This window comes from Phoxinus phoxinus (genome assembly GCF_949152265.1).
Source record: "Phoxinus phoxinus genome assembly, chromosome: 11".
Taxonomy (NCBI): Eukaryota; Metazoa; Chordata; class Actinopteri; order Cypriniformes; family Leuciscidae; genus Phoxinus; species Phoxinus phoxinus.
Window position 1 is genome coordinate 24159535 of NC_136886.1, and position 14858 is coordinate 24174392.

Consider the following 14858-nt stretch of genomic DNA (forward strand, 5'->3'; position numbering starts at 1 on the left):
CTAAGTCGATCCAATACTGACCTGGCAACGTTGCAGGGGGACTTTCCTGTTTTGAAAGACTTTCTGTCTTTTTGGAGACAAGGAAGGTCTCCCAGCAAGGAGCAGCGGGTCAAACTCGCTAAGGATGTACAGCATCTCCTCCGGCAGTCGGATCGTATCCTGGAGAAGGACGGCCTGCTGTACCGGAAGACAACTGCTCCTCATGGAGAGCCATACACGCAGCTACTCTTGCCCCAGTGTCTACATCAGGAGCTTCTCCGGGGTCTCCATGACCAACATGGACATCAAGGAGTACAACGGACTACTGACCTGGTGAGGCAACGGTGTTACTGGCCAGGGATGGGAGCGGAAATTGAGAAGTACTGTCAGAACTGCCAACGCTGTGTGCTGTCTAAAGCTGTTCAGCCCAGAGTAAAGACTTACCAGGGGGTTCTGCTGGCCAGTCAGCCATTGCAAGTACTTGCTATAGACTTCACCCTGCTTGAGTCTGCAACAGACGGAAGGGAAAATGTCTTAGTCATGACAGATGTTTTCTCAAAATACACACAGGAAATTCCAACCAAAGATCAAAGTGCCAGTACAGTGGCGAAGGTCCTAGTTGACTGTTGGTTCTATCGCTTTGGAGTGCCTAAACGGATACATTCCGATCAAGGGAGAAACTTTGAGAGTGCACTCATTGCACAGTTGTGTCAGCTATATGGGATTGAAAAGTCTAGAACAACAGCATACCATCCCCAAGGGAATGGTCAATGCGAAAGATTTAACAGGACCCTTCATGACCTTCTCTGATCACTAACTATAGAAAAGAAAAGGGCGTGGCCAAAGTACATCTCCCAGTTGGTGTGGGCATACAACACCTCTACTCACCGCTCCACTGGTCATTCCCCTTACTCATTGATGTTTGGCGTGACACCTCAACTCCCCGTGGATTTCCTCTTGGGGGCTACTGACACCGCCAAAAGATCACCGTTGCCAAGGTCGCCGCAAGATCCAGGATGTCTGGTCACCAGAACTGTACAAAGTTGTCAGGGCACCGACCGACCCTGGTGGGCCCTACACGGTAACATTGGTTGACGGAACTGGTAATGTCCGGCAAGTCCACAGAACAGAGATTAAAGCATCACAGCTAGAGACTATCCCATCCATACCAAAGGTCCCTCAGCCCTGCACAAAATCTACTTGCCCAGAAAGTAACTTGACTTGCAGTGACGAGGATGTCCTTACCTGGATAGAAGAAGTAAGACCTGTTCCAACCGCTACTGTCACTACAGATTCACCACCAATGTCTCCAAACGAAGTGTCCGAAGCACCAGTAGGAGAGGATGAGGGTTGGGACGAGGGCGATGATGACGAGGTGGGGAACTCCCAACTTCAAGGCAGGTCGCCAGGTCTTAGACGCACCAGACGGGCAACAGCTGGGAAACATCAGAATCCTTACAATTTGCCAAGGTCTGCAGTATCCAGTGCCAATGTGGGGATGGTAGGGGCTGCTGCATTCCTTAAGGTTAATGTTTGATCGTCGGGGGCGACGACACCATTTTGGAGGAGTGAGTGTGGGGATCTACTCAGGCAGGCATACAACACAGCTGCATCACATTCACTCAACATCCGGGATCATGTGATCTGTTGTAAGGTCACATTGACTAATCAGGAACTGATAAATGTTTGCTGGCTGCAAGGCAGAATCTTTTGTGTTGATGCTAGACACTGTTGTGCGAGTTGGGCTCCCTTTTCATACAGGTATAATTGGTCATTGTAGAGCATGTTTAATCACTGCCATTGAATTTTAATACTTATTTATTTCATTTTATTAGGGTAATTCTAGAAGCACGTGTTTACTCTTCACAGAGGACACATGCTTCTGTATGGAGTTTTAACGTTTATGCGATCACCCCCAGTGTGACTCGAGCTGCTGAGCTGCACTGGTAAATGCTTCAATATGTACATTTTCCATTGAATGTTTGTGAAACATGTTTTAACCACTTTTTCTGTCTGTAGCAATGGAACATTCACCTATTCTCTGCATGTGTTAATGCGCTGTGGGACAGTTGAGCATACTGAAAAGTAGGCCAATATTTTCTAGTTTTGTTTTAGTTGACTATGCTGTTTAATGAGGTTGGTAACTAACATGCTTGTTCTCTTACGTAGAGTTCTCTCGTACTGCGTCGAAAGACGCTACGGGAAAGATTTCTTTTTCGAGATTGAAGCCTAAAAATGAATCCTTAATTTTGTAAAATATGTAAAACGCTTTTCTGTAGCATACAACCTTAGGCGGAGCAAATCACACGCCCATTGGCTGCTCTGCCAGAAAAGCAGAGCCTATGCGAGGCCAGTGACGCTTGACCAATGAGGACGCTTCGCGCCCTCTGCGTCACCTCCCGCCAAAACGGGCGTGGTCTAGGCCTATAAATACGAGCATAGCTGTCTTCCACTCTGATTTTCTATTCTTCACGAAGCTACACGCATCGTAGGACTGGATTCGAGCCGCCACAGCCGTCTGATACAAGCACCTCAGCAGGACGAGCCCTTTACCTGAAGCCCCTGGTCTTCGCCGCCTTCAGCTGCCGTTCCCTGCTGCGCTTCTCCGGCGTGGAATATCCTTTTCATTCTTTGTGTGTGTTTTGTGTGTGTGTTCGCCGCTGCGTCACACATTTTTTCTCATCACAAAAGAGCAACAAGTGTCTTTATAAAGATGCCTCGTGATTCCTGCGGCTCCTGCCGAGCCGCGCTCATCGACGGGGACCACCACGTGTTGTGTGTTTCCTGCTTGGGCGAGGAACATGCAGCTATCGATCTCGGTGATGGCGGCTGCCATCACTGTGACATGATGCCCATCGCGACTCTGCGGACTTGCCTTGCATCATTCACGGAAGCTACTCTACCACCCCCTGTAGCGCCGCGCCGTAAAAAGCGCCGCGCTCAGTGGGTCCCGGAACCTCCCTCCACGAGGAGCTCGCCGCCGCTAGCTCCTCTCACCGTTTCGTTGGAATCGCTCACCGACGGACAACGGCCGCAGCCCGCCGCCTTGTCCGTCATGGACGACGACCAGCAAGCCGTATCTGAGGGGGATGACGACTGCTGTTCGCTCCGGGAAGTGAGGGATGGGCGAGCTCCGTGGACCTCCCCTCCCCCGCTGTTCCAGAACGCCGAGGAGGGAAGATCAGCATCGAGGCAGAGCTGATGCGTCTGCTCTCACAGGCCGTGTCGAGCCTCGGCCTCGATTGGTCGACGCCCGAAGAGCCTGCTTTCAACCGGCTGGATGGCTGCTTCCTCTCTGGAGACCGCGCTTCGCCCCCCTCCAGACACGCCCCGTTTCTTCCTGAGCTTCATGAAGAGGTGGCGAAATCCTGGAAGGCGCCTTTTTCAGCCAGGGTACGTACCTCTGCCTCGCCAGCATTCTCCGTTGTGGACGGTGCTCGAGACAGAGGCTACCATGCTCTCCCTCCGGTCGAGGAGGCTGTAGCGACTCATCTTTGCACACCCTCTGCTGGACGGCGGGCTAAGGGAGTCCTACCATCTAGAGCTTGCCGCACGTCGTCAGCTTTGAACGGCCGCGTGTATTCCGCCGCCGGACAAGCTGCATCGGCGCTGCACACCATGGCGGTGCTTCAGATCCACCAGGCCAACCTCCTCCGCAAGCTAGACGAGGAAGGCCCGGGCGCGATCAACATGCCGGATTTGCGTAGCGCCACAGACCTCGCTCTTCGTGCTACAAAGTCCGCCGCACACGCCATCGGTAGGATTATGGCCTTAGCAACTGTTTCCGAGAGACACTTGTGGTTGACACTCTCTGAAAAGCGGAGTCAGAGCGCTCTGCGTTCCTCGACGCTCCCGTTTCAGCGACTGGCCTCTTCGGATCGTCCGTCAAAGACTTCGCGGACCGATTCGCTGAGGTACAGAAGACATCGCAGGCCATGAAACATTTCCTGCCGAAGCGCTCCAGTTCCGCAACAGGCCGCCCTAAACAGCCGTCTGTCCGAACTCAGCAGCGCCCCGCGCCCGCCGCGCCAGCCCAGCAGCAACAGGCCCGAGAGAGACCACGGTCTCGCTCCGCCGGACGCCGCCCACCGCCGCGTGGTCCTCGGCCTAAGATCTCACTCAAGCCCGAGGCCTCGGCGCCATCCTAGCCCTGCTAGGAAAAAGACGGTGTTCGGGTCCTGCTGCGGCCGGACTTCCACCAAAGATTCCCGCTTGTACAGCCCTAAGTTCTGTGTTTGTACCAGTGTATTCAGCAGCCAACAAACCGGCCGTAAAGCCCGTTTGCCTGCACACAAACGCCGTTTTCATGGCGACCCAGATAAATCTAAAAAAGAGTTTAATTTCTGGTGTTCCGACCACGGCCGATGGTGTAATGTGTGTAACTGCAATGCCCACCCAGTGCCTATTCATTCACACAAGCACAGCCCCGTACAACACAGGGTTTGCACACATAAAATCGACTCATGTCGATTGTGCTTTACATGTAGTGAGCGTGCCCACTGTCTAGTGCCCACAACCACTACACACTGCACGTTTCGCGGTTTCTGTAAAAACGAAACCAACGAACGGTCAGTCAGTTCACAAACACAGTATTCCCGGTGTTATAGATGTGCCCGCTACCACGCGCCCACATTTATTCACAAACATAACGAGCCCTACAGGGCTCGCCCCGCGCGCTCTCTCTCAACTCAGAGAGTCGAGCGCGCGCGGGATGCACACTGTGTTAAACATGCCCCCCGCCTCAGACGCCACGGCGTCCATGTTACAGCACACGGTTGCTCTCGTGTCGCCGCCATTTCGCGACCAGGGCCCAGATTACATTCAACCCCTAGTCACGCGTGCAGATGCATGGGAAAGACTTCCCGGGGTCTCAGAATGGGTGCTAGAGACTATAGAGGCTATTCGCTACAGTATTATCGACGCCCTCCCCGTTACACGGCGAGAGTCGAAACCACGGTAAAAGCAGAAGTAGCACATCTACTTCGAGCCAAAATAGCGAAGCTATTGAGCAAAGGGGCCATAGAGCCTTTATCTCAAGCTCAGAGCGAAGGGGGTCTGTACAGCAGATATTTCCTGGTACCGAAGAAAGACGGGGGTCTCAGACCCATTTTAGATCTGAGGCATCTGAACAAAGCGCTAACAAAGCGAAAGTTCAGAATGCTCACGACCAGAAAAATCCTCGCGCAGATTCGCCGAGGAGACTGGTTTATGGCAATAGATCTGAAAGACGCGTATTTTCACATACAAATTGCGTCACGTCACAGGCGATTTTTGAGATTCGCCTTCGAGGGCCGGGCATATCAGTACACAGTCCTGCCATTCGGCCTGTCCCTAGCACCTCGTACATTTACAGTGTGCATGGACGCGGCGCTGGCTGAATTATTTGGACGATTGGCTGATTCTGGCTCAATCACCTTCAGAACTCACTCGCCACAAGACCCTAATACTCAATCACCTCGAGTGCTTAGGTCTGAGAGTCAATTGGGAGAAAAGTTCACTGTTTCCCAGTCAAAGGATCTCCTTTTTAGGACTGGATCTGAACTCACTGTCTATGACAGCACGGCTGTCATCACAGCGCAGGCGAAACACCCTGCAAGTGGCGAAATCCTTCCGCAGCGGTCATATAGTGCCGCTCAGGAGATTTCAGAAAATGCTAGGCCTCATGGCCTCAGCCTCGGCGGTACTACAGTTGGGCCTGCTGCGCATACGCCCACTGCAGTTCTGGCTGAAAGCGCGCGTACCGCGCCGAGCATGGGTTCACGGTCGTTGTCGCCTCAAGGTCAATCAGGAATGCATTTCAGCCCTGACACCATGGAGAGCGTCAGACTTGTACCTGTCAGGTGTAAGCCTAGGGACTTCCTCGAGCCTGAAGGTGGTGTCCACGGACGCGTCCACCTCAGGCTGGGGAGCGCTGCTAGAGGGCAGACCGTTCTTTGGCCAGTGGGCAGAACGAGTTGAACTACCACACATAAACTGCCTGGAAATGATGGCGGTGGACTTTGCGCTGAGGCGTTTTCGTCCTCGGATAAAAGGGCACCACGTCCTGGTCCGTTCGGACAACATGTCGGTAGTAGCCTACATAAACCGCCAGGGTGGCGTGAGATCCCGAAACCTCTTCAGGCTGACGGAACGCATCCTGGTATGGGCCCAGCACAACCTGCGCTCGCTGAGAGCAATGCATGTGCCAGGGCACCTGAACGTAGGCCCAGACAGACTCTCACGGAACAACGTTCCGACAGGAGAGTGGTCTCTACACACACAGACAGTGCGCCTGTTGTGGAAAACGTTCGGCAGAGCGGAAATAGACCTGTTCGCAAATCAGGAAAACGCTCACTGCCCGGAATTCTTTTCGAAGAGCGTGAACGCGCTGGCCAGTGTCTGGCCCCGCCGTCCGCTCTATGCTTTTCCTCCTGTCTCACTCCTGCCTCAGGTGCTGGAGCAAATCAGGGAAAGCGGATGCTCAGTGCTACTTGTTGCTCCATACTGGACGAATCAACCTTGGTTCCCAGTTTTGATGCGGCTGAAGAGTACTGCCCCGTGGCCGATTCCATCGAGGAGGGACCTCCTCTCGCAGGCCAAAGGCTCGATTTTGCATCCTCGCCCGGATCTCTGGTCCCTACATGTGTGGGCCATAAACGGGTACCCGCTAACCTCCCAAAGGGAGTGTTAGACACGATCAAGCAGGCTAGGGCCCCGTCTACTAGACGGCTCTACGCTTCCAAATGGTCTGTGTTTTCTGGTTGGTGTTCAGACCAAGGTCTGTCACCCCTTCAGTGCGGGGAAACAGAGATTTTCTCCTTCCTGCAGGAGCTATTGGATAAGGGTAGAACCCCATCCACGCTCAAAGTCTATGTGGCAACCATATCAGCGTTCGTTAATCCAACGCTTGGCCGTTCACTGGGCAGAAACGACCTGGTGGTCCGTTTCCTTAGAGGAGCCAGGAGGTTAAATCCTCCAAGGCCTCCTTCAGTCCCCGTTTGGGACCTTTTCTACGGTGTTGAACGCTATGAAAGGGGCCCCTTTCGAGCCTATTCACTCAGTTGACATGAAGCACCTGTCTTTCAAGACCGTGTTTCTTTTGGCTCTTGCTTCAGTGAAGCGTGTGGGGGATTTGCAAGCACTCTAAAGCACTCTATTTGCAAGGGCCTAACGACTCTGTAGTCGCGTTGAAACCGAAGCATGGGTACGTACCTAAGTCCCTCAACACACCGTTCAGGGCTCAGGTCATCCTTTGCCCGGTCAGGGCATTAAGAGCTTATGTGTCCCGCTCCGCTGTTTTTCGACAGACGGAGCAGCTCTTTGTTTCGTTCAGTGGACGCTCTAAGGGGCGAGCCGCGACAAAACAGAGTCTGTCTCGATGGGTAGTGGACGCCATTGCGCTGGCCTACGCATCTAGAGGTTTGGAATGCCCACTGGGCATCAGAGCACATTCTACGAGAGGCATGGCCTCTTCGTGGGCTTGGTATAGCGGGATCTCGTTGCAAGATATGTGTATGGCGGCAGGCTGGGCCTCCCCGTCTACATTTATAAGGTTCTATAACCTAGAGGTTCCTGCGTTGCAGGCTAAACTGCTCTCGGTCTAGAAGACTATGTATGGTGTTCCTGCCCCGCGCTGCGGCCCAGGTCACTCCAATGTTTTAAGCATCACTCACTGACAATGTGTCCCATGAGCATGCTATGACCCCTCATATATATCTATTATTTACATATATATGTTATTATGTCCTTAGGGGCGCTATTATAAAGGGATTATGCTAATTCTAGCCGCTCTCCCTATACATTCTTGGTGTAGGCGCTTGTATGCCAGGGCGCGCGCGCCCTCGGGTGTCTGTGTCGGTCCAAGAGCACGCACGGCGTGTTACAGGGGTTCCCGTAGCTTCTTTCGACGCAGTACGAGAGAACTCTACGTAAGAGAACGTACTCGGTTACTGACGTAACCTCGGTTCTCTCTAGGAGAGGGAACAAGTACTGCGTCTCAGGCCGTGCGTGCCCACGCTGCGTCGCTTCAGTGACGAAAATCAGAGTGGAAGACAGCTATGCTCGTATTTATAGGCCTAGACCACGCCCGTTTCGGCGGGAGGTGACGCAGAGGGCGCGAAGCGTCCTCATTGGTCAAGCGTCAGTGGCCTCGCATAGGCTGTGCTTTTCTGGCGGAGCAGCCAATGGGCGCGCGATTTGTTCCGCCTAAGGTTGTATGCTACAGAAAAGCGTTTTACATATTTTACAAAATTAAGGATAAATTTTTAGGCTTCAATCTCGAAAAAGAAATCTTTCCCGTAGCGTCTTTCGACGCAGTACTCGTTCCCTCTCCTAGAGAGAACCGAGGTTACGTTAGTAACCGAGTACGTTTTCTCTTGAAAAGGGACCAGGCCAGCCACTGTTTTCTAGTAATTAATAGGCATTTCTTTGTTTTCTTTTGTTGGACTTTTTGTTGGTTATTTATAATTTTGTCACTCATGTGCCACATCCACATTTTTGACTAAGTGTGCCATTTATGCTGGTGGTCTTTCCTCTCTAACTATGTCTTCTGTGTAGGTTATCCTTGTACAAGGCCGGATCCACACTGATGCTTTGCCCCTTCTCTTCAGGGGACCACACTGGGAGAGACACTATATTGGTGTGTACTTAGAACTACAACACGGTGTGATATTTTGTAGTGGTACTAAAGATCTTAAGTGTGTAGTGCTTGTTGTGTTGCACGCTTCGACTGGTGTTGGGTTGCTGTCTCCTGTTTCTGTCTCCCCAGGGGCCTCCTGAGCAGGGGTTTTGCATTGGCTGATCCGACTTTCCTAGATTGAGGAAAATCCACCAGTAATTTATCATAGTATTTTTAAGATCCGTTTTAAATAACTTTTCTACGTCTTATTTTGTACTAAAATGTAATAAATTTGGAATACCTTTACATATCTGCCTCTTGTTAACTGTCTCTTTGCGGGGACAAAGGTATTACTACATTACGGGGAGAGTTGGGGTTCCTCCTGCCCATCATCAGGAGGTGGCGTAGTCAGAATTAAAATAGGTATACTGCATGTCAGGTACCACAATATCTTAATTTGTGTTCCAAAGATGAACAGAAATCTTACATGGTTGGAACAACATGAGGGTGAGTAATTACTGATAGAATTTTTGGGTGAACTAACCCTTTAAGATGTTTTGTGAATACGGCCCCAGATGTATTAGGCTACAACAGAACATGCAAACAAAACAAAAAAAAAATGTTTTTCTATACATTTTTATAATTTATAAATTTAACAAAACAAAAGAGATAATAAAAAAATGCATGTTGTTTTTATTTAGTACTGCCCTGATGAAGCTATATCACATAACACATGTTAACACAATTATGGCTGAATTTAATTCATCATGTTTAAAGCATATATAAACATTTGTACTGGCATTGTTTTTTCTGCTTCAATATTAAACCCTCTTGTTAAAATTATTAAAATTTTGCAGATTCTGCGGGGTGTATGTAAATTATAAATTCAAAGTCATGTTACAGATTCATTGTTTTTCCTAAGTACATTTATGTTATGCCTATTTGTATATATATTTGTATCAGTTTGTTTTGTGTTAAATAGTATCTGTATGTTTACAGGTGCAGAAAATTAGATGTTAAAAGTGTATGTCATCACTGCTCATAATCACACTATAATACAAGATTATTATCAAACAAATAAATTGACTTGAAATAATTTTAGCTTATGTGTAAAGATTGCAGAGTGATAAGTGACCTAGAAAAATTACTTCCAATAATCCTGAAATTAGGTTAATATAAAACAAGTGGTCCCTGTCTGGCCCCCCAAGTTACCATGATATACTGTAGATCTGCCGAGAGTAACAAAGTAACTCATTAATTTGTTAACATTCTTGGGAGAATCAAAAAAAGGTATCTTTTAAAAATGCACATACCTTTATAAAATATATTAATGCAGCTCCAGCTATTTTCTGTATTACCGTGAGACACTTCTGAGCATAAACCACCATAACAACCTCTTCAAGCTAGTAATAAATAACTGCGTTGTGCAGGAGTGTGCAGACACCTTTCCTGTTGAACTTCCTAAATATTTCTCTACTTTACACCCATTAACATAACAGGAAGGAGGTCAGTTTAAGAATAAAAGGCTGACATAAAGGTTAAAACAACACTTCAAATCGAATTGTGATCTATATTTCATCTGACTAACAGTAATTATAAGTACAATGGCAACTCTCCTCAATTACCCGAACTGCTACTTACAGTCATGGCCAAAATTGTTGACACCCCTGGTAAATATGATCAAAACTGGCTGTAAAAAATAAATCTGCATTGTTTATCCTTTTGATCTTTCATTCAAAAAATTGCCAAAATTCTAACCTTTCATTGAAGCAAGAGAATTGAAAGTGGGGCTAAATCACATTATGAAATAAATGTTTTTCTCCAAAACACGTTGGCCACAATTATTGGCACCCTTTTATTAAATACTTTTTGCAACCTCCTTTTGCCAAGATAACAGCTCTGAGTTTTCTCCTATAATGCCTGATGAGTTTGGAGAACACCTGACAAGAGATCAGAGACCATTCCTCCATACAGAAAAACCTCTGGCAGAAAATTAAGCCCACAGCAGTAAAGATACAGCAGAGTATTTCATTTTACACATGGGGTACTTTTTTATCCCTGTGTGCACCAAACCCATCTTAAGTGTTTGCTGCCAAAAAAGCTATTTTTTTGGTTCCTCTGTCCATAGAACGTTTGAAAAGTACCTGACACTACTGGCACTTCAAACGGGACGGGTTCTATGGTCAGATGAAACAAAAAAATAGCTTTATAATATAATACGAATGGGAATGGTTTCTTAGTTGTCTTTTCGGTAGTTATAAAAAAAATAAAAATAAAAGGTTTTTGAGAGTTACATTTTTTTATATATATAGTTGTTTGTGCATCATTTTCAAGACACCGATATCTGTTCCCAGTCAAGGAATGCAAGGCCTGTCACTTCGGAACGGGTGCAGGTGTTGTACCCCTGAATAGAGGGGGAGAAGATTAACCACACAACTCGCTCGATGTTTCCCCACTGCGAACTTTGTGGAATGGAAAAACCCCGCGAGTTCTCCCCCTAGTGTTCAACAAGACAAGAGTAATCGATTGCACGCCGCATTGTGCCAAATTAATAGATCGCTGATGAACACAAAATAACATACAAATTAATTATTTACATTTTATAAACCTTTATACACACATTTGAAATGTAGAAACTGCTCCTAGTCGTTGAAGAGCAGGTAGGGTTTGAGAATATCATCTCGGCTTCACGTATGAACAAAGCTGTGATTGTGTTTTTAAAAACGTAAATGCTGATTAATAAATTGACCGTGAACGGAGTATGGGTAAAAGGCACTTTTGTTACAGTAACCCCGCTATCTGCCCCGGCGACGAAAATCATAATCTCAAACATTCCGTTTATCTCTAATGATGTGATCATGAAGGAATTGCAGAGATTCTGAAAAAATTGCAAGCCCTGTAAAACTTATTTCACTGGGCTGTAAAAACGCTGCACTAAAACATGTGCTTTCCTTTAGAAGACAGGTCTATATGTTTTTGAGGTCGCCGGAACGTAACTTGGAGGTGTCTTTTCGTGTAAACCATGGAGAGAATTCATACATGGTTTATGCAAGCGTGGAGAACGTCTCTGGTTACGTATGTGACCTTAGTTCCCTGAGAGGGAACGAAACACTGCGTTTACGCTGTGGGAACACCTCCGAGTGTTGCGTCATGAAGCACGTGTATAATCAGTCCAATGAATGAGCGAGATGTTATAGGCGGGTGACGTCATAGACCAGGAAGCTTTAAAGAACCCCGAACGAAGTCGATCAGGGCATGCAGGAAGTATGGCAGGCGAACGCAGCGTTTCGTTCCCTCTCAGGGAACTAATGTTACATACGTAACCAGAGACATTCCCTATCAAGGGAACTCCCGCTGCGTTTACGCTGTGGGAACCCCATACGCACTACGCCATAATGGCAAGTGCCCGTTCTGTGTGAAGTCCTTGCGCACACTAAGAAGCAAGCAACCTAGCCCCAGGAGTGGAGAGGTCTAAGTCATAAAATTTGACAAATGTATGCGGCGAGGACCAGCCTGCCGCATCACAAACGTCGTGTAGGGAAACTCACGAAATTAGAGCCATAGAGGCAGCCATAATCCTCGTAGAAGGGGCCCGGACAGCCAAAGGTGAAGGCTGTCCGGTCGCTTCATAAGCAAGTGAGATAGCCTCAACTACTCTCTTGCTCATTATCTGTTTAGATGCAGGGCAACCTATCTTAGGTAACCCAAAGCAGACAAATAATTGCTCTTATATACGCCACAGGGCAGCTCTGTGGGCATAAACATCCAAAGCCCGGACAGGGCATAACAGATTAAGTTTTTCCTGATCTGGGGTATTAGGTGGAGGAAGGCCTGCAGCACAAATGACCCGCAAATTTAGTAGGGACCTAGGAATACAACCCGGCCTGAGGTGAAGAAAGACTATCACCATACCAGGTGCAAATCCAAGTACGTGCAGGCCTCAGCCTCATGTACCACGGAGAAAACTAAATTAAGGATCTCTCCTCAGAGATAACCCAGCAAAGAAACATTCATTGCAGAAATCAAGTACTGTACCATAGGCAGATAGCAAGATTCAGAAGGCGTTCTCCGCACCAGGCAGAGAACTGTTTACATTTCAATGCATATTCAGTCTTCAGTCTAGACTGGAGTATGGTCTCCACAACCTCAGTCGAGCAACCTGAATCTATGAGCTGGGCCGAGCCCACAGTATCCATAACTCCGGAAGAGGGTAAAATATTGTATCCCTGATTGGGACGCTAAGTCCCTCCTGATCGTAATCTCCAAGGGAGAGCTATCTAGAAGGGACAGTAGGTCTGAGAAACACACTCGGGCCGGCCAGAATGGGGCTTCTAATAATAGACGAGCCCCTGCCCGGCAAACCCTCTCGAGAACTCCCGGGAGCAAAGATACCCAGGAAATGCGTACAGGTGTAGCCTCAACCACAGCTAATACATCGCACCCAGTCCAAGCGGAGCTGGATGCATCAGGGAGAACCACATAGGGCAATGCATTGTATAAAATGATGCGAAAGGTAGAGTTTTTACCGAAGTTCTCCCAAAGAAGCTCCACCACCTCGGGGTGAAGTCTCCATTCCCCGGGCCTCAGCACCTGCTTCAATAGGATATCTACTCTGATATACGAGACCATCAGTGTGAAATCTGGAAGGACAGGCACATGGTGACCTCTCGGGTCTGACAGGAAATGAAAGCTTTAGCTTAAATTCTGCCAGGAAGACTTAATTACTACGTCACTTATTACCTTCATCTATATCCAATCACGTCTTTTTACTTTCTGTATAAAAGATCAGTACTTACACATGTTTGAGTTCGCAGATGCCGACGCGACATCAACCTCCACCCTCCCCACCACCATCAGGATGGTCCTGTCCACACCCCCCAGGGGGGTCAGCTGTGCCCCTGCCTTCGTCTTCAGGCAGGAGATGCAGATCCGCTACCCTCGGATTACGAACTATGGACGGGGCCTACGCCAAATAACTTTATAAATAAATGCTTGCTGGGCTGTCAATAAATGTATGCTTCGTTACATCATTTTATCTCCCGAGTCTTTCTGGTAGAAGTATTGAGATTCTCGGAATACCGCCATCACTTCTAGCCAATTATGTGCAAAAAGGAAGATGGTCCTGCCAAAGACCCTTCGCAGAGTGACCACTCATGATCACCCCCGATTGTGAGGGAAGCATCCGTCAATAGCATTATGCGTCGACAAGAAGCCCCCAACACTGGGCCTGGGCGAGGAACCAAGGTTCTTCCACATGACCAAAGGTACATAGGCATAGCCGCGTGACCTTGATCATGCGAAAACGGATTTCCCCTCAGAGAAAACCCTTGGTCCTGAGCCACCACTGCAGGGGTCTCATGTACAGAGGGCCAAAAGTAATACGTTGGACGCAGCTGCCATGAGACCCAACAGTCTGAAACTGTTCCACAGTGAGTGACTGGCCTATTTTTACCCCATTAACGGAAAATCGTTGTAAATCCCATAATACACCTAGAAAATTAGTCCTCTGAGCTGGGAGGAGCACACTCTTTTCTTGGCGTTGGGTCGCAACTCCAACATCTTTAAATGAGACAGAACGACATCTCGATGCCGAACTGCCATCTGCTCAGATTGAGCTAGGATCAACCAATCGTCGATATAGTATAATACGCGAATGCCCTAGAATCTCAGAGGAGCCAGAGCTGCATCCACGCATATTGTAAAGGTGCGGGGTGATAAATCTAGGCCGAATGGAAGAACCCGATACTGATATGCCTCGCCCCCGAAAGCAAACCTCAGGAACCTCCTGTGATGAGGATGGATAGATAAGTAAGCATCCTTCAAGTCTATTGTGACAAACCAGTCCTCGGACTGAATCTGTGAAACAATCATATTAGCGTAAGCATACTTTGAACTTGAGATTCTGAAACCTGCTGTTTAATTGACGCAGATCTAGAATAGGACGCAAACCTTCATCCTCTTTCAAAACAATGAAGTAACGGCTGAAAAACCTTGACTGTCTGCTGGGAGGAGGAACCCCTTCTATAGCTCCTTTTGCAGAAGTGTCAGAACTTCCTGCTCCATAAACATAGCCTGCTCAGGGTCCACCACTGTGGGGAGGACCCCTAGAAATCTGGGCGGACGAGAACCGAACTGAATTCTGAAACCCTTTTCTATGGTGTGCAGGACCCACTGAGAAATATGTGGCAGTAGTTTACACGCTGCCAGAAATTCTACTAAGGGCACCAGTCTCTCGAGGCTGGCCTCTGGATTTGGTTGAACAGTCACTTTGGTGCCCTGAAGC

The 14858-nt window shown here is 48.3% G+C and overlaps 1 protein-coding gene across 1 annotated transcript in view; it reads right to left on the minus strand.

Annotated features, from left to right (window-relative positions):
- Positions 1-9996, minus strand: part of LOC307007194 (uncharacterized protein) — a 58389-nt gene extending 48393 nt beyond the window's left edge. Inside the window, exon 1 of the mRNA XM_079628952.1 lies at positions 9889-9996. The gene's annotated coding sequence lies outside the window, so the exon portion shown is untranslated. The remainder of the gene's footprint in view (positions 1-9888) is intronic.
- Between the last annotated feature and the right edge of the window lie 4862 nt (positions 9997-14858).